Source organism: Gossypium raimondii, chromosome 2 (assembly GCF_025698545.1).
Source record: "Gossypium raimondii isolate GPD5lz chromosome 2, ASM2569854v1, whole genome shotgun sequence".
Taxonomy (NCBI): Eukaryota; Viridiplantae; Streptophyta; class Magnoliopsida; order Malvales; family Malvaceae; genus Gossypium; species Gossypium raimondii.
Window position 1 is genome coordinate 25,161,629 of NC_068566.1, and position 20,116 is coordinate 25,181,744.

Below are 20,116 nucleotides of genomic sequence, written 5' to 3' on the forward strand. Positions count from 1 at the left end.
ATAGTTAACCGCTAATAGTACTAATAATTTTGCAGCTCAGCCACCAAGTCCGTTCAAGTAGTTTCTTGTGTGTATTGTGGGGAAGGTCATTCTTTTGAGAATTTTCCATCAAATCCCGAGTCAGTTTACTATGTGGGGAACCAATATCAAAATAGGAGTGGACAAGGACCCCAGTCCAACTTCTACAATCCTTCATGGCGTAATCATCGTAACTTTTCTTGGAGCAACCAAGGAAATGGACCAAACAACAACATAATGCAGCAAAGACCCAACCAATCTCAAGGGTTTAATCAGCAACCCCAAAACCACCTCAAGCTGAGGCATCAAACAGTTTAGAGAACTTGTTGAAAGCATACATAGCAAAGAATGACGCTTTGATCCAAAGCCAAGCAGCAACACTGAAAAATTTGGAAAACCAAATGGGTCAATTGGCTACGGAGCTTCGTAATAGACCGCAAGGACCCTTACTGAGCAATATTGTGAATCCAAGGAATTTAGGTAAAGATCATATCAAGGTAGTGGCATTGCAAAGTGGTAAGACTCTAGAACCCCAATTGATTGATGTCGAAGATGAGCATGTTGAAATGGAGGGAAGTCAACCGGATGTTGAGGTTCCTACACCAAAGGAATCAAAATCTATAAAGTCTGACAAGGTAAACCCTAACTTAGTGAATTCATATTGTTTAACATCTTCTTTGGATACAGATTTACCTACTCAAAAAAATCGTCTGATTTAACAAAAAGTTCCATCACCTTCATATCCGCAAAGATTGCAGCAACACAATAAAAAACATGAGGTGCAATTCAAGAAGTTTTTGGATGTTCTGAAGCAGTTACACATAAATATTCCGTTGGTAGAGGATTTAGAAAAAATTCTGAATATTGTGAAGTTTATGAAGGATATACTGTCCAAGAAGAAACGACGGAGTGAGTTTGAGACTGTTGCCTTGATAAAGGAGTGAAGTGGGTTCTTGCAGAACAAACTGTCACCGAAATTGAAAGACCCAGGAAGGTTTACTATACCCTGTAACATTGGTGAATCTTATTGTGGTAAAGCTTTGTGTGACTTAGGAGCGAGTATCAACTTGATGCCTAAGTCTATTTTCAAGATGTTAGGGATAGGTGAAGTAAGACCTACAACTGTGACGCTTCATCTAGCGGATCGATCTTTAGCATATCCCAAAAGAAAGATCGAGGATGTTTTGGTAAGAGTTGATAAATTTATTTTTCTTACTAATTTCATTATTTTAGATTTTGAAGAATATAATGAAGTGCCAATTATCCTTGACAGACTTTTCCTAGCCATGGGAAGAACGTTAATTGATATGCAGAAATACGAACTTACTATACGAGTTCAAGATGATCAGGTAACCTTTAACATTCTTAAAGCAATGAAATTCTCCAACCCAGCAGAAGATGTTAAGTTATGGAAGAAATAGAAACCTTGGTTTCTATGGAAAGCAATTTTGAGGAAGATCCATTGGAGAAATCCTTAAAGTTTGACCCTTTGGAGGATGAAGGAGGTGAAGAAAGCATGGCATTGATGGAAGCCAATCTGAGAAATTTTCTTCAATCCACACGATTTGAACTGTTGGAGTTGGTAGTCAGAGCATTTTTGCAACCCAAGTTGTTAATTGAAGAACCACCTAAACTAGAACTAAAGGTACTTCCTTCCCATTTGAAATATGTTTATTTAGGTGACTGTTCTACTTTGCTTGTGATTATTTCAGTAGAACTAACGAAAGATCAAGCGGAACAATTGATTGTTGTTTTAAAGAGATTTAATAAAGCAATTGGTTAGACTATAGCTGATATTCGAGATATAAGCTATTCATTTTGCATGCACAAAATTATTTTAGAGGAAGCTGAAAGAGCTCGAATTGATGGGCAAAAGAGGCTCAATCCTATTATGAAAGAAGTTGTGTGGAAGGAAGTGATCAAATGGTTAGAAGAATGAATCATCTATCCTATTTCAGATAGTTCGTCGGTAAGTCCAGTGCAGTGTGTGCCGAAGAAAGGTGGAATCACGATTGTTGAAAATGAGCATAACGAATTGATTCCAACAAGAACTGTTACTAGTTGGAGAATCTGTATTGATTACAGAAAGTTGAACAAAGCCACTCAAATAATTTTATTTAAGCTAGGATGATTATTTTGATTAAATAATATTTATTTGATTCATGCTTATAATGTTTGTGCCTCAATCGATCATGTTTTCGATTAAAATCAAGTTTGTACTTCGTTCATACGTGATTGAAATGCACCTGAATTAGCTGAGCGATCTTCACCAGATGATGGCTAATGGACGCATAATTGAAATGTGCATGCTCAATTTAGATCCTAACCTGATTGAATTGTAGGTTGCATAACAACTCTAACCAAGCTCTGTTATCTGCATAGCTTTTATATTTGTGTGATGAAACTATTTCAAACCTAACACGTCCCTGTTACCTCACACGAATGCTAAGAAACCCTTAGTAAATAAGGATCAGTAAAATGCGTATTTTCTAAGTAAAGGATTCCGAAATGATCTAATGTGGTTTCCAAACTCAGGAAAGATCGAGTTGCCATAGAATATTTTTCCGAATGTTATTAAGCATGTTGATAATGAATTGAGTTTAATTAAAGTAATTGTCCTAATTTATTTTTGTTATAATTGTTGCAAACTGTGTTTAATTTTACTAAATCTATTTCATTCATATAGTTTGCATACTTAGGATAATTTGTATTTAGTTTAATATATTTTAATCACCACTTTTCAACTTTATTGTGTTTTTATTTACCAAATTGTTAATATAGTTTTACAAATTAAGTGACTTACCACAAATACAATCCCTGCGGAGATGATACCTCGATACTTACTTATTACATGATAACGACTGTGTACACTTGCACAAACCCTGGCGTTACAAGTTTTTGGTGCCGTTGCCGGGGATTGTCAACTATTGCCATAGTCATTTTTTTCGTGAAATTATTTATTTTCAATTTGATTTATTTCTAACATTACTAACTTATTCATTTTAATTTTTGTGATTTTCTGTTCAAGTGTTTTTGGTATAGATTGAATTATTGATTTAGTTCCTGTAGACCCTAAAATATATCGAACTTTCAGACAAAGAAGACGTGAATGAACAACTCAAAGACAAGTCGAGTCAAACCTTGGAAATCAGAATCAAGACCAAGTTATGAAGCCGATCATGTACAAAATCCTATCCTCATTGCCGATGATAGTGATCGATGTATCAGACAATATGCTATGCCACTTTTTAGTGAGTTAAACCCAGGAATTAGAAGGCCAGATATTGAGGCAATCCAGTTTGAATTGAAACCAATGATGTTTCAAATGCTATAAACGGTTCGCCAATTTAGTGGTATGCCCACGGAAGATCCACATCTCCACCTTCGATTGTTTATGGAGGTGAGTGATTCATTCAAGATAGCCGGTGTGACTGAAGATGCACTAAGTTTGAAGTTGTTTCCACACTTATTGCGAGATCGAGCACGAGCATGGCTTAATTCATTTCCACCAAGTTTCATATCTACATGGTAAGAATTAGCAGAGAGATTTTTCGTTAAGTATTTCCCACCTAGCAAAAACTCTAAGTTGAGGAACGGGATCACAACTTTCTAACAATTGGATGACGAGTCTTTGTATGAGGCTTGGGAGCGATTCAAGGAGTTACTTCGTAAGCGTCCTCATTATGGGATTCCTCATTGCATCCAGTTGGAGACATTCTATAATGGTCTCAATGCATATACAAGATTGATGGTAGATGCTTCCGTGAATGGTACAGTTTTGTCTAAGTCTTATAATGAGGCTTATTAGATCATCGAGAGGATCACGAGTAATACCTATCAATGGCCAACAAATCAAACAACTTCAGGAACACGCGTAGCTAGAGTTCATGAAGTTGACTCCCTCACTTCGTTATCAGCTCAGGTATTGTCTATTTCCTCTACGCTAAAATAGTTAACTGCTAATAGTACTAATAATTTTGCAGCTTAGCCACCAAGTCCGTTTGAAGTAGTTTCCTATGTGTACTGTGGGGAAGGTCATTCTTTTGAGAATTGTCTATCAAATCCCGAATCAGTTTACTATGTGGGGAACCAATATTAAAATAGAAGTGGACAAGGACCCCAGTCCATCATCTAGAATCCTTCATGGCATAATCATCCTAACTTTTCTTGGAGCAACCAAGGAAATGGACCAAACAACAACTTATTACAACAAAGACCCAACCAATCACAAGGGTTTAATCAGCAAGCTCGAAAACCACCTCAAGCTCAGGCATTAAACAGTTCGGAGAACTTGTGAAAGCGTAAATGGCAAAGAATGACGCTTTGATCCAAAGACGAGTAGCAACACTGAAAAATTTGGAAAACCAAATGGGTCAGTTGGTTATGGAGCTTCATAATAGTCCGCAAGGAACCGTGCCGAGTAATACTGAGAATCCAAGGAATTTGGGTAAAGAACATATCAAGGTAGTGGCATTGCGAAGTGGTAAGACTCTGGAACCCCGATTGATTGATTTCGAAGATGAGCACGTTGGAAAGGAGGGAAGTCAACCAAATGTTGAAGTTCCTACACCAAAGGAATCAGAATCTGCAAAGTCTGACAAGGTAAACCTTGACTTAGTGAATTCAGATATCTTAACATCTTCTTGGGATGAAGATTTAATCTTTGGTTTAATTACACAAGGTCCTTGCAGTGTTGAAGAAATTAGAGATTTTCCAAAGATTTACGATTGACCGAGTGTCAGTCCTGAGTTATGTGGCATCCAAAATTGCTTAAAAATGAAACCAAAAATCAAGTCAAAAGCCACTAAGCATGGTCGGCCACAATTTGAGGTGATTTGAATAGGTTAACATCAACTTTTTTTAGCAAACTATTCCCCTCTCCTCACCAATAAATAAAACCCTCTCATTCCTTCATTCATCATCCCTCAAGCATCCCTCAATCATTCCTCATTCATTCTCATCATTCATCATTCTCTCTTTTTTCCAAATTCTCTTAGTCTTTTCCATTCCCACGCCTAGCATCATCTCTTCATAGAGATTTTAGCAATTAAGCCTCTTAAAGAACCCTTGGTCAGCCACCTTAGAGAGGCATCAGCAAAGGAATGAAGGAGCCTCGTCAATCAGAGTCTTGGGTGACAGCCACTCTGAATTGGGTTTAATCTTCCTTTTCTTTAATTTAAAATAAAGAAGTTTGCTATGTGTTCTTTTTTCTTGTTTACAACAATGTTAGCTTAATTTTATTTAAGCTAGGATGATTGTTTTGATTAAATAATATTTATTTGATTCATGGTTATAATGTTTATGCCTCAATCGATCATGTTTTCAATTAAAATCAAGTCTGTATTTCGTTCATACGTGATTGAAATGCACCTAAATTAGCTGAGCGATCCTGACCAGACGATGGCTAATGGGCACATAATTGAAATGTCCATGCTCAATTTAGATCCTGACCCGATTAAATTGGAGGTTGCATAACAACTCTGACCAAGCTTTGTTATCTGCATAGTTTTTAGATTTGTGATATTAAATTGTTTCAAACCTGACACGTCCCTGTTACTTCACACGATGCTAAGAAACCCTTAGTAAATAAGGATCAGTAAAATGTGTATTTACTAAGTAAAGGATTTCGAAAGGACCTAATATGGTTTCCAAACTCATGAAAGATCCAGTTGCCATGGAATGTTTTTTCCCGAATGTTATTAAGCATGTTGATAATAAATTGAGTTTAATTAAAGTAATTGTCCTAGTTTATTTATGTTATAATTGTTGCAATTTGTGTTTAATTTTACTAAAATCTATTTCATTCATATAGTTTCATACTTAGGATAATTTGCATTAGGGATCATTGCATTTAGTTTAATATATTTTAATCACCACTTCTCAACTATATTGTGTTTTTATTTACTAAATTGTTAATATAATTTTACAAATTAAGTGACTTAGCACAAATAAAATCCTTGTGGAGACGATAACTCGATACTTACTTATTACTTGATAACGACTGTGTACACTTGCACAAACCTACGCGTTACAATAACTCAAAACATGCATAAGATCTAAAGAATGTCACTTTCTATGTATTCAAATCATTTAAGAAAAAGAGAAATTTATTTTGATTATCTTTTTATACTTGTAGATAGAGCACAACTTAACTCATGTTACTAATTGTCGAAAATCGGGTTTGAAAAACTCAGCGAATAAATTTAAGGAAAAACCAGAGTTTTATTTTTTTTTACAAAACAAGAACTTGGTTGTGATATCTAAAGTAATAAATATTTAATCAATATTGTACATTTTCGATTCGTTTAAGATGAAAACTTCAGCCTAGTAGTTTTCTCCACTATCCTCAAGCTTACGTCTACTGAGTGTGAGCTCGCTTCGAATTAGAAAAATTTTCACAAAATTACCGGTGGGATAATTTTGCAATTTCTCTAAACTTTTGGGGCAAGTTGTAAATAAGAAAAATATCCCTAGAATATTTTTTAAAATAATTTCTTCAGAGAATTTTCTCTCTACAACTTTCTCTTGAATTCAAGTGTATGTGAAATAATGACACAAGACTCTCTTTATATAGGGAGAGTTAAGGAGTTCAACTATTATTAAAGTTAATCACTTTAATATTAAATTAATATAATATTTGTCTACAAGATAAATATTAAATTTAATATTAAGATAATCACTTAATATTAAATTAATAAAATATTATTTAGATAAGTATTAAATTAAATTAAATATTAAATCTATTAAAATAATATTTTTTTGGAATAGTTAATCTGAAATCAAATTCTCTGGTAGAGTCCCAGTAGTAGTGTCATTCTTCCATTACTCAACCACCGAAAACCCACCGTCGTCGACAATTTGCCAGCCACCAAAATGCCATCGTTGCAACCGTTGACACCTTGAGCTGGTTCGAATGATGTTGGTTCGGTCTGGGTTAGTGACAACTCGACTAGTTCGGTCTAGTCACCGGTGGGACCGTTGGCCCAGTTTCACATACCAGGCCCGATTTAACCAGGTTTTGGGTCTTGGTATTGATTTTGGGCTCCCGATACCCATTTGTGATCTCAGGTCCAATTTTCAAGTTCAATTACCCATTGGATCAAGTATCTGACTTGACAATTAATTTTCCCAAAAATCAATTAGATTTTCCAAAAGTAATTTTTCAATAAAATTCTTTAATCAAATTCTCTAGTTGAATAATTCTTACGACAACCCAATTTAATTTCATATCGAACAAAATTGACTCAATTAAATTATTTCTAAAGTCATAGAATTTTCTTTTGATTTAAATATAGTATGATCGAGCTTTTGTTGAGCTAACAAAGGGACCAATCAAACATATACAATTAGGCTATAGTAATTGCAATTATACCCAGAAGCATCATTCTGATAATTCACAATTACTTAATCATGGAGTTAGTCCACAAGAAGTACCATGATTGAAAACTCCTTATTGTATACTCTTTACGAAAGCAATTCATCCAACTGTTTTGTCTAATGACCTTGTCATGTGTGTGTTACCCTCATATGATATCTTTGATTCATCTGAGTTAAATTCGTTCACTTAATGCAATCCTATTTTATCTCATTATCATTATTGTGTCTTCTTAATGATTAATATGATCACTGTCAACAAACGACTATGATAAATTGTTCATTCAAGAACAAGCAACTCGTGGCCACGTTCCATATTTATCAATCCACACAATGCTAATGAGATGATATCGTTAACTCTTTAATTGAGTTATGAATTTCACTGTTGCTAGTAAAGTCATACCATACACAAGTCATGTACCCAACATAGCGACTATCAGCTCGATCATCTTTAGAGCATAAGCCTCCACTTACATCAAAACACATGAGTTACAGACGCATGGTAAGTGAATAACTCAGGATTTAGGTAAATCACACCATGAATGTCACAAATGAATTAGTTCATAAATGGATTCAAAATTAATTCATCCTGGGTTCAGTCCAATGTATCATTCTGCCAATGATTACATCTATGTCTTTACCTGTGGAGTCAATTGCTCCAATAGCCAAGAATAGTCATCTCCTTAATTGGAATTGTAGACGAAATAATAATCCTTCTTAATATTTGAATCAAATGGTCACATTGATTCTTTGACGGGATTGTGGACTTGTTTAGAGTCTTTATCACAATGTAAAAGTTCTTACAATGCCACTTATCATCAGTTTGAACTTAGACAATCAATGAGCTAATATTTTTTTGTCACAATTTCACTATTCATGCAAAATATGAAAGACAAAAAATATAAAAGACATAATAATGAAATGTGAAATCAACTTTATTTATTTATTTATTCATCATTCAAATAAATAGAAAACAATTACATATTTTTTACAATATAGACACATCTCCCAACAAAAACTCACTAAGTTCGTTTGAACTTACAAATGTTGTTTATGTTTCAGGTTTCGCTTGAAGAGTGGGTACGCCAGGAGGAACCAAGCTAGGATTGCGCCAAGGTTGCAGTTCGAGTTGCGTCATTTTGCATACAAAGGGTATCGTAGGAGCATGGCACTTAATATACTACGCCATAAAGAGTCTGTCTTTAGCAAAGTTTTAAGTTGTAACGTCTTATGCTGCTTTTGAAAATTTGATGTATTCTTAAATATTTTCTTTATTTAATCTTTTGTTATAAAGACATTTAATAAAATATAAGAAGTATGTTTTAAAATGGTTATATGCTAGTCGTAAAATATTTTCTTTATTTAAAATGTGTTGTACACCTGATATCCATTGGGTAGAGGGTGTTACAAGTTTAATAGTCATTTAAGGGCATACTAAATTCGTTTATCAATTCTCTACATTTTATTCACTTTCCAATTTGGTCTTTGGACTATTGTTGGCTACTTTTATAATTTAATCATTTAATAAATCAATTCTATAATATTGTAATTGGCATGTAGATCTCCTCCACTAATAAATCCAACCTTTAACTTGCGTTTTTCGACAAAGGCAAATATTGGGTCGATACAAATCCAATCCATAAAAAATGGTATACGATGTTTTGGAGTTAGAATTGGCAATTTATTCCACGTTGGTTGTCCATTTTAGCTTGGGTTCAGCCACTCTTCCAACTTTAGTTATTTTTGGGACTTCATTTTCCTAAACTGGAACCATAAATATTTATATTAAATATTTATGAGGTTAGTTTAGTAGCTAATTAAATTTTGGATTAGTGAATTTTGTGAAATTAGTAATTATTAAGGTTCAAGGACTAAATCACGTAAGGGTTAAAAGTTGAGTTATAAATTGAAATAAACTAAAGGGACTAAAGTAGCAATTGTGCCACTTCATAATTATTTGTGTATAGATGGTCGGCCATGGGCTAAGTAACATGAATGTATATATATTATATGTTATAATATAAAGTTAATAATAATAGTTATAATAAAAGAAAAAAAAGAATAATAGTGGATGCATGCGAATTAAATAAAAAAAGAAAGAAAGAAAGAAAAGGACAAGAAGAGCACGACCTAAGGGGGTTTGAACTTCAAATCCAAATTGGTTAGTGTAATTTAGTCTCTATACTTGTAATTTTTACATTTTTAGAATCCCGGTACTTAGGGCTACCCGACCCATATTGTAATTTTTAGTATTGTTCAAGATTTTAGATGTTGACATTGCTGAATAGTTTAAGTATTAGGGATTAAATAGATAGATTTTTAAGCTAGAAATGGAAAATGACTAAATTGTGGAATTAATAGTTGATTTTGAACAACAGGGACTAAATTAGGGACTAAATTGTGAAAATGAAAAATTAAGGGGTCAAATTGGAAAAGAGGAAAATAAATATGGTTTAGAGTGAAATTAGTATAAAAATATGAAGATAATTGTGAAAGTTAAAATTAGTCTCGATTTAGGGACTAAATTGAAGAATAATCAAAATATAGTGTGAAAATTGAAATTTAATATGAAATTCAAATGTGTAATATTAGTGTGATTTAATTGTTTTATTCAGTAGCTAATGTCTTACCGGAATCCTTGAGTAAAAAGGGGATGGATAAAATCGACGCTGAATAGCTTGAAAGCCACGGTTTGTGTTTCTATAATCCAAATTAAATAGTAGATTATTGCATATGTACTTGTTTGCATATGGTAAGCATTTGAGGTGAGTACTTTGGTACTTGGGAGTTGAATTAAATTCATAATTAAAATGAAATGGATTGATTTTGTATATTATGAAATATATTGATTATGAGTATGTGTATCGAGAAAAATGTGATTATTATCAAATTGAATATATGCTTATATGTGATGATATATATTCATGAAATTGAGACATTGGTTGTATTGAAAAGTGAAATGAATCCCTATTAACTGTATCGGGCTAAGTGGGATATAGATGACATGTCATAAGATACAAAGAGTTCAGGGATTACTTCTTAGTGTTGAACAAAAATACAAATATGTCCATTTTGGACTAGTCCAAGTTGGTATCAAACCTCTTAGTGTTGAAGCCACTAAAAATACATCAATTTTAATTGTCTTAAGAGACCAAAGATACATCATGTTTAATGACTCATTATTAGGAACTATAGAAACAAGCCTATGTACTAGCTCAATACATTTTAATTGTTATCCAAATTTTATGGTTCCTTTAACTGATAAAAATATTTTACAATCTTTGACCCTCCAAATACATACCCATAACTACAAAATGCTTCATGGTTCTAAAATACTAACTTTAGTCTATAGACTCCACTTCAAAGCTATGTATTCTGTAGTTAATACCAAGGCTTTACTTCAAAGCCCAAAAAGAGAAACCCTCTTAATAGAAACAGATACTCTAAGATCTCATACCATAATCCCAAGAACAATACAATGGCATGAAATAAACCTTCCTAATAGGTGGAAACTTGAGAGTGCTACCGACCTTGTGGCACCAACTCCAATAAGAAACACTTCTTTAAGTGAAATTTCTCAACACCAAGATGACACAGTTGAATTGATATTCAACAGGCCACGAAGAATGCCTCCAAGACATTCCTTTGAAATAGGAAGTACCAACTCAGCTTTTAGGAGGTTAAATTTAGAAGAAGAGTCAAATATAGAAACACAAATGGCAGTTTTAAGACAACTAGAGCCTCTGTCTCTTCTATCCCAACAACATTTAGAACCAATTTACAAGGAACAAATAATTCCTCAAATATAGCTCAACCTATCTATGCCAGACAGGAAGAGAGTCCCCAAAATTCACCTAATGTGTCACCAACATATTCATCAATGACTAACAATGCTAGACAACTAGAAAATTAAGAAATATTTATTTTAGAAAAAAACTTTTGAGAAAAATAAGGAATGGTGTAGAAAACACTTCTATTCAACAAAAATAAGCAAAAAAAAAGATTACTTTAAAAATTATAATGATAAAAAGAAAGCATTCTTCAAGAATATTATGAATTTATGAATACCCATAAAATTCATATAAAATTCTTTGAATGGTTTGAAGAATATTATTCAAAACCTCTTAATACAATAAAACATAATACTAGATGATAGACTAATAAATGAGAAGTTGAATCTCAACATCCCCTTTAATGGAGGTTCAATATCTTCACAAAAATACTTGAATAAAAGAAAATCCTTTAAGAATAAGAGCTCCTAATGTAGGAGAACAAATCTCATTAAAAGATATTAAAATGATAGTAGAACAAAACAACTATACAAATACCGGTCTTCATCTAATAGGAAAACAATTAGATTATACTAAGAATTTGATAGAAAGTCAACCAATTAGGAAAGAACCAGTAAAAGAGGTAACAAAAAAAAGTTCTAAAGAACCAATATTTACACATTATGAGATTCCAAAACCTTTCCAAAAATCCCAAAATGATTTCTTAACAGAAATCCAAAATAGTCTTTATGCTTTGGAAAGTTACAAGTCTGAATTAATTGCACCTGATATCCCAATGCAAGCCCAACATTCAGTAAATACATTATACCAATCCTCCCAATCTGACTCTGACCAGTCAAATGAACAACAAATTAACAAGATGGCTTGGAAAGAACCAAAAAGATTGTATTATCCAAAAACCACTGCATCTGATCTTAATATAGAAGAAAAACTCGTTTTCTAGAATAAATACAATGCTAATACAATTTATGAATAGAATATAGACGGAGTGTTTTAATACAATATTTTTAGTTTATTACAACAAATGACAATGGTTTCAAATGTTTATAAAACCCAAAACCAAAATGGATTAATCAGTGAACATGCTATAGCCAATCTTTTAGTTGCTAGATTTACAGGTCAATTAAAAGGATGGTGGGACCATGCACTCACTAAAACCCAACAAGAAGAAATCTTAAAAGCAATAAAAAAAGACGATCAATGAAGAATTATTTTGGATGAACAAGGAAGAGAAATCCAAGATGCAGTAGCAACTTTAATTTTTTCAATCTCTAAACACTTTATAGGAGATCCTTCTCATCTTAAAGATAAAAGTTCAGAATTATTATCAAATTTAAAATGCAAAAAATTAACCAATTTTAAATGGTATAAAGATGTCTTTATGATCGAGTTATGCAAAGATCGATAACTAACAACCATTTTGGAAAGAACAGTTTCTAGCAGAACTTCCTACTTTACTAGGAGAAAAATTAGAAATTAAATAAGAGAAAATTACAAATGTATTATTCCATATGAAAAATTGCATATGGTGAACTAATTAGTTTCAACCAAAACGAAGGATTAAAAATTTTTCAAGATTTAAAATTACAAAAACAACTTAAGAAAGAAAAATATCAATGTAGAAATTAATTAGGATCATTCGCCACCAATTTTACATTAGGAATGAACCTTCTTCTTCAAAAACATATTGCCCTGTAAAACCTAAAAATAGGAGAGAGAATATTTTAGAATATTATAAAAATCCAAATATAGAAAATATAGGAAAGGAAAGAAACAACAGAAAACATAAAACAAAATAGATAAAACAAGAAAATGTTATAGATGTGGAAAACAGGACACAACTCAAAATATTGCAAAATTAAAAGAAAATTAATAATTTTAATCTAGAAAAGAATTAGAACAAAAATTAAATGAGATTCTCTTAGAAACAACTTCTTACGAAAATGATACATCTATCGAAACAGATGAATTACAAATAGACGAATCACATACAACATCTCAATCTTCGATGATGAAAATGGACCCTCAATTAATATGTTATCCAAAGACCAAGAATTTATGATTGAAGTTATTAATAAAATTCAAGACCCGAACTTAAAAGAGAATACCTTTTGAAATTAAAATCTTCATTAAAAGATAATCCGAAAAGGAAAAAGAAAATATTTCTAGTCAATCACAAATGTATAATATACAAGATATAATTTTAATAAATATGAAAAAATAAAACCCAGATAAATTAAAAATTTTGAATTACAGTTAAAAATAAAACAAATTAAATTAGAACTTTCTCAGCTTAAAATGGAACAACAAAAAATGAAAAAAACAAATGCAAACCTTAAAACATGAAATCCCAGAAAATACTTCGTCAGAAACTGAACCCGAACATGAAGAAAACACTCAGGAATATATGATGGTTCTAACTGAAGTATCTATCCAAATATATTTAATAAAAATAAATATTGTCATAAATAATGAATTTCAATTCGAAACAATAGTCCTTTTTGATACAGGAGCAGACCAAAACTGTATTAGAGAAGGGATAATTCCAACAAAAAATTATGACAAAACATCAGAATATCTTAAAGCTGCAAATGGTAAAAAACTAAAAATTACCTACAAAATTCCCAAAGCAGAAATATGCAACAAAGGTATAAAATATCAAACATGTTTTTTAATGGTAAAAGATATTACCCAAGAAATCATATTAGGAACCCCATTCATATCCTTACTCAAACCATATAAAGTAACAAATAATTCTATCTCCACCAAAGCTTTAAACACTAAATTAGAATTTCCTTTTGTAGTAAAATCAAAATTAAGAAATCTCAACTTATTAAAATCTTTATCCATCCATAATGGGCAAATCAATAATTTAATTAATCATAAATGGAAACAAATCTCTTTTCTAAAAGAAGAAATATGTTTTAAAAATTGATTGAACAATTAGAAAAAGAGAAGTACAAAAAGGATAAATCAAATCAAAGAAGAAATAGAATCAACAATTTGTTCGACATTCCTAATGCTTTTGGAAGAGGAAAAAACACGAAGTAACATTACCATATGAAAATAATTTTGATGAAAGACAAATACCCACAAAATCAAGACCAATACAAATGAACAAAGAAATGGAATGATTTTGTAAAAAAAAGAAAATACAAGATCTTCTTAATAAAAATTTAATTAGGAAAAGCAATTCTCCTTAGAGTTGTTCAGCATTTTATGTAATAAAAAATGCAAAACTCGAAAGAGGAACGCCAAGGTTAGTAATTAATTACAAACCTCTCAATCAAGCCTTAAAATGGATTAGGTACCCAATACCAAATAAGAAATATTTGTTACAGGAACTTTGTAATGCAAATATTTTCTCAAAATTTCACATGAAATCTGGATTTTGGCAAATCCAAATGAAAGAAGAAGAAAGATATAAAATGGAATTTACTGTACCATTTGGACAATATGAATGGAATGTAATCCCTTTTGGATTAAAAAATGCTCCATCTGAATTTCAAAGAATAATGAATGATATTTTTTTACCAATATTCTCAATTCACAATAGTATACATCGATGATGTATTAGTGTTTTCGAAAATTTAGAAAAACACTTCAAACATTTATCCATCATTATAAAAATCATAAAAAAATAATGGTTTACTAGTTTCTAAATCCAAGATAAGTTTGTTCCAAACCAAAGTAAGGTTTTTAGGTCATTACATTACCCAAGGAACCATTACTCCAATAGAAAGGTCTATAGAATTTGCTCGCAATTCCCAGACCAAATTCCTTCAAAAAAAAAATTCCCAGACCAAATCCTTGATAAAGTCCAATTACAAAGATTCTTAGGAACCTTCAATTATGTCATAGACTTTTATCCAGGTCTTAGCAAATCATGTAAAGCATTATATGATAGGCTCAAAAATAATCCACAACCTTTGACAAATGACCAAACCAATATTATCACCCAAATTAAAAAGCAAATCACTAAGCTTCCTTGTTTACATTTAGCTGATCCAAATGCCCCTAAGATTGTAGGAACAGATGCTTCTAAAATAGGATACTGTGGGATCCTAAAACAAGTTAAAGGGGGAAAAGAGCAAATAGTCCAATTTACTTCCAGACATTGGAATCCAACTCAGCAAAATTATAGTACTATTAAAGAAGAATTTTTATCAATTGTTTTATGCACTACAAAATTCCAAAGTGATTTATTAAATAAAAAAATTATTTTACGAATTGATTGCAAATCAACAAAAGAAATTTTACAAAAAGATGTTCAAAATATTGCCTCAAAATAGATTTTTGCAAGATGGCAGGCAATTTTGAGCATATTTGATTTTGATATTGAATACATTAAAGAAGAAACTAGTTCTTTGCCTGATTTTCTCACCAGAGAGTTTCTTCAAAAATGCCACTCAAACTACGAGACAAAGGAAAAGGAAAAATAGGAGAATCATCTAAAACCCAAATTTTCTCAAAACCAATAAAGTCATGGTATGAAATTTGCCATGAAGAAGAAAATGAGAGGTCATCATCCTCATCAAAATCCTCTAAAAATACAATCGTTCAAGATGCACAAGATCCAAATGAAATTGATTCTCAAATAAAAAAATGGGTTGAGTCCCTTTCTCAATCTTCAAAAGTGGCATTAGCCTTTTCTCAAATGAAAGAGGAAACTCCTCTCAAGCAAATTGCTGGTGAAGCAACAAAGATTTTAAAAAATAAAGAGATTGTTTTATACAAACCAAAATCTGTCAAAAATATTTTAAAAGAGACATCTCTCCAAGATGTTTTTCCAAAAGAAATAGCAGTGTCTTCATAGACTGCTACACAAGAATCCTCACAATATTTTCCAAACAAATATTTTGAAAAAATTCTTATTATGGAGGAAGAATTTTTAGAAAAACCTCCACATATACTTGCAAAAGAACTTTTCAATGGATGGCATTTCAAACCATTGGATTCTCAAAACCCTAGCAGTATTATGAAAACATACTTGTTAAAATTGGATCAGTACTAAATGTAACACCTCAAACTCGGCCTAGACGTTATGGTCGAATCTGGCGTGTCACATTGAAGTGTCTTTTGAAAATTGGACTTGTTGGTAAAAATTTCGTTTCTAAGTTTAAAAACCCCTTGTTATTATTTAACGAATCAACTAATCAAAACGTTTGCCTTGTTATCTGCTATTGTTATAATAGGTTGATCCAAAATCGTGGAAGCTTTTGAAAACTCTAATGTTTAAATTTCATGTATTTGAAAACAATAATTATTTTTGAAAATTCATCTTCTCCTAAACTAGCAGCTTAAAATAAGTAAGCAAAAGCCCAACTAAAAATTTAAACAAACATAAATGACCTTATTACATAAAAAAACCCATCACAAGCTTTAAATTTAAATAAAAGCAAGTGTAGAACAGTTGCAGTTGTGTGGCCACCTCTGAGTCCCTCGCAACGCCAAATCGCCTATGGCTGAGGATTACCTGTACAGTTAAAAGGAAAGGGTGAATTTATGAAAACTCAGCATGAAAACCCTTATCAGTCAGTTAGTATACAACATGCAGAAATAGTTCGGGCCTAAGCCTTAATCAGTAACAATACAGTGTGGGCCTTAGCCCAATACAGTAATAGTACAGTTCAATAATGCAACCCACCCCAATCTAGCCAATACACCTCTTCGTACCACCAACACACCATGTGGCAATAAAATTGACCCACCCAGCCAACACACCAATATCGCAGCAAAACTACCAGTAATAGTATCACAACAAAGCTGCCAGTAACAGTATCGCAACAAAGCTGCTAGTAACAGTATACTTCCTCCATAACAGTATCCCAACCCCATGCAGTATGTCATGACATAAATCATACGTGCATGCAAAATGTCATACTCAGTAACAGTCATATACAAATCATGAACACATCAGTTAAGCTACCTCTAGGGGTATAATGGTCATTTTCATTTATTAGGGGTAAAATAGTAATTTTACCCTTTAGGGGTATTTTGGTCATTTTACCTATTTTGGGGTCCCAGTGAAGATATCAACCTCTCGAAAGGTTCGCAGTCGCCTTGAGCGACTCAGGTAACCTAAATGGTCATAACAGTGTAAATGGGCCCAAGGCCCATAATTCGGCCCAAGTGCGCCCACATGCTCGTATGGCCCGTTTAGCCCAGATCTTGCCACGGCTATGGGATCTACATAGCTCAGTCCATTATTTGCCACAAATCGTGGATTTCATCTATGTGGGGCCCATGAGCCCATTGAGCCTACACGGCCCATTTCGACCCAACGTGGCCCCTTACGGCCTAAGCCCATGAAAATGCCCATGGAGGCCTCTACAGTCTATCGCCCACACGAGCGGCTGCACAAGCGACCGCACGCCTGTGTGGTCTCAAACGTCGTATTTTTAGCTTTTCAGCTTTTACCGTATTACAATTACAGTGGGGTGTTTACACACCTGATTATGAAAATGCACTAAGATCTACGAGCACCAAAGCCTACATTCATATAAGACTTTCCATTAGTCGCTGAACAATAGAGTTAATCTCCCCCTTTTTACACCCTTAACCAAAACGAAAATTAACACTTACCTAATTGTCAAGTGTGGCTTAGCCCACTTATACCACTAACGAAGGTTGAATACAATCTCTTTGACGAATATCTACATTACAAATGGATTTTATTAAATAGGATTATTTATTCATGTGGTTTAATTCCACACATGATAACTTACAAAACCACAGAAAGCACTTGGCCTACACTTTAGAATGCTAGCCTACATACTTACCTTTAATCGAGTAATGAGAGAAAGGTTTCAACGACTTTAATATCACTTGATACTCCTTCACTCCTCGAGGAATTCAAACCATCAGAGAATAGTTGTCAAGCCGAAAACAAAATTGAAGAGATGAAGAGGGAAAGAAAAGCAATATTCGACAAACAGTTGACCAAAAAAGGGTAGAGCAAAAAGAGCAAATCAGAAGAAAGATGCAACATGAAACTACTTAACACTATTCGGTCAAGGTTTGGGAAGTAGAAGAGAGAAAAGAAACAACAAAGAGAAGAGGGGAAGAGAAAAGAGGATTCGACAGAGGAGAGAACCAAAGAGCTATTGGTCCAAAACAAAAAGGGAATTAAAGGGAAGAGTAGAAAAAGAAGACGAACAAACCCGAGAGGTACTCAAAGTCTTAGTGAAAATTTGGCACCAAGAGCAAAAAAAAGTGAAAAGAATGCTGACTGAAACTGAAGCAGATAATGAGAAAACAACCCAAAAACCCAAAAACCGATTATCTTAGTTCCTAGTGACCAAATTTGGCACAAACACTACTCATCACCCCAACTTCCACGATGTTCTCCTAAAATCACTCCACCACATCACAATCTCACTATTCTCTCCATGATTCACTCCCCCATTCAAATTCCATAGCATTTCGGTCAAACTCCACCACCTCACAGCACAGGTGATAAAAGTAAAAACTCTATAGTGCAGCACCAGACTTGAACCTCAGACTTCAAGAATACTTCACACGCCACGTGCCGCTGGACCAATAGGCTCTTTGTGTGTCATAAAACAAGCACTATTATTGATAAAGCCTATATGCCAGAGTCCGGATTCATTTAAGAGCAAAACTAAAAAAAATTTCAAAAGTCAAGACTTGAACTCAAGCTTGTCAAAAACTCCCATACACACCCAAATCACTTAGCCATTAAGGCAAACAAGCAATTTGTGCCATATCATGCAAAAATTAAAGACTTAAATTTTTGGGGTGTTACATTATTCAAACACTACACAGACCTAAAAGATCCAAATTTTATTACCCATTCAATAGCCTAGATATTAAAAATTCTTCGACCAAGGGATTGTAGTGAAAACCTAAATTCTCCAAAGAAATTTCCAGCCAAATTTACCACCAAAATTGACCACCACCCATATTTCACATATTGGGATTACCAAATATCGTGGTACAACGCCTTTTTAACGAACAACCAAAATATGAGATATTCTTGGCTCATATATTTCAAATACGGTACCCAATTCAAATTCCTAAACTGGTTCCAAGAATGGTGGAATTGGTATGAACCATCATCCTTCGAGATCCTACCAGAAAAAATTCAAAATATATGGCCCAAATTCTTTGAAAAATTTCAACATGAACTAGACCAAAAACACATTTACAGAACAATCCATTTTTTCTCAAAATTGTTCATTTCTTGGATTGTTTCTTGGAATTATTCCTATGAGCAAGATCAATATACTGGAATTCCATTATTTTGAAAATTTTCAACATGAACTAGACCAAAAACACATTTACAGAACAATCTATTTTTTCTCAAAATTGTTCATTTCTTGGATTGTTTCTTGGAATTATTCCTATGAGCAAGATCAATATACTGGAATTCCATTATTAGTTCAAAACTGCAAAACTAAATGGTGGGATAAGTTTAATGATAAAAAGTATGATTCAAAATATTTGGATAATTTTTTCAACAAGTATCCAAGATTATGTAAGTCTGTAGCCCCGAATCAAACCACAACAAAATTCCTTCAAGCAAAATCGACAGCTAGTGCGATGTTAGCTTAAGCCAAGACCAAGAAGGAATCCAAAAAAACTCATGGCTGAAATGCTCAACTCAATGGATTTCGAATCCAAAGATGAGAAATCTTCAGCGTCTTTAATCAAAATGGTGGATCTTGCAAATGATACCACCTCAATAACCATTACCAGGACAAAAAAAATGATGCAAAAGAAAGAAATGAATGAAGACGAACATGAAATATTTTCTAGCGTAAACAGTAAATATTCCCTGCAAGAAAAGATGAGTGAACAGGAAATATTATCTGGCGTGAACAGTAAATATTCCTTGGCAAGAATAGTAAGATTCTCAGGCGCATGAATAGTGAATATTCTCTGTTGTTTGTATTTTTGTAACCAGAGAA

At 32.9% G+C, this 20,116-nt stretch overlaps 1 non-coding gene across 1 annotated transcript; it reads right to left on the reverse strand.

Moving 5' to 3' along the window:
* Nucleotides 1-3,601: 3,601 nt before the first annotated feature.
* On the reverse strand, nt 3,602-3,708 carry LOC128039379 (small nucleolar RNA R71). Its single transcript, XR_008193884.1, has one exon. It is a non-coding gene; the product is annotated as a small nucleolar RNA R71 (small nucleolar RNA).
* Nucleotides 3,709-20,116: the final 16,408 nt, after the last annotated feature.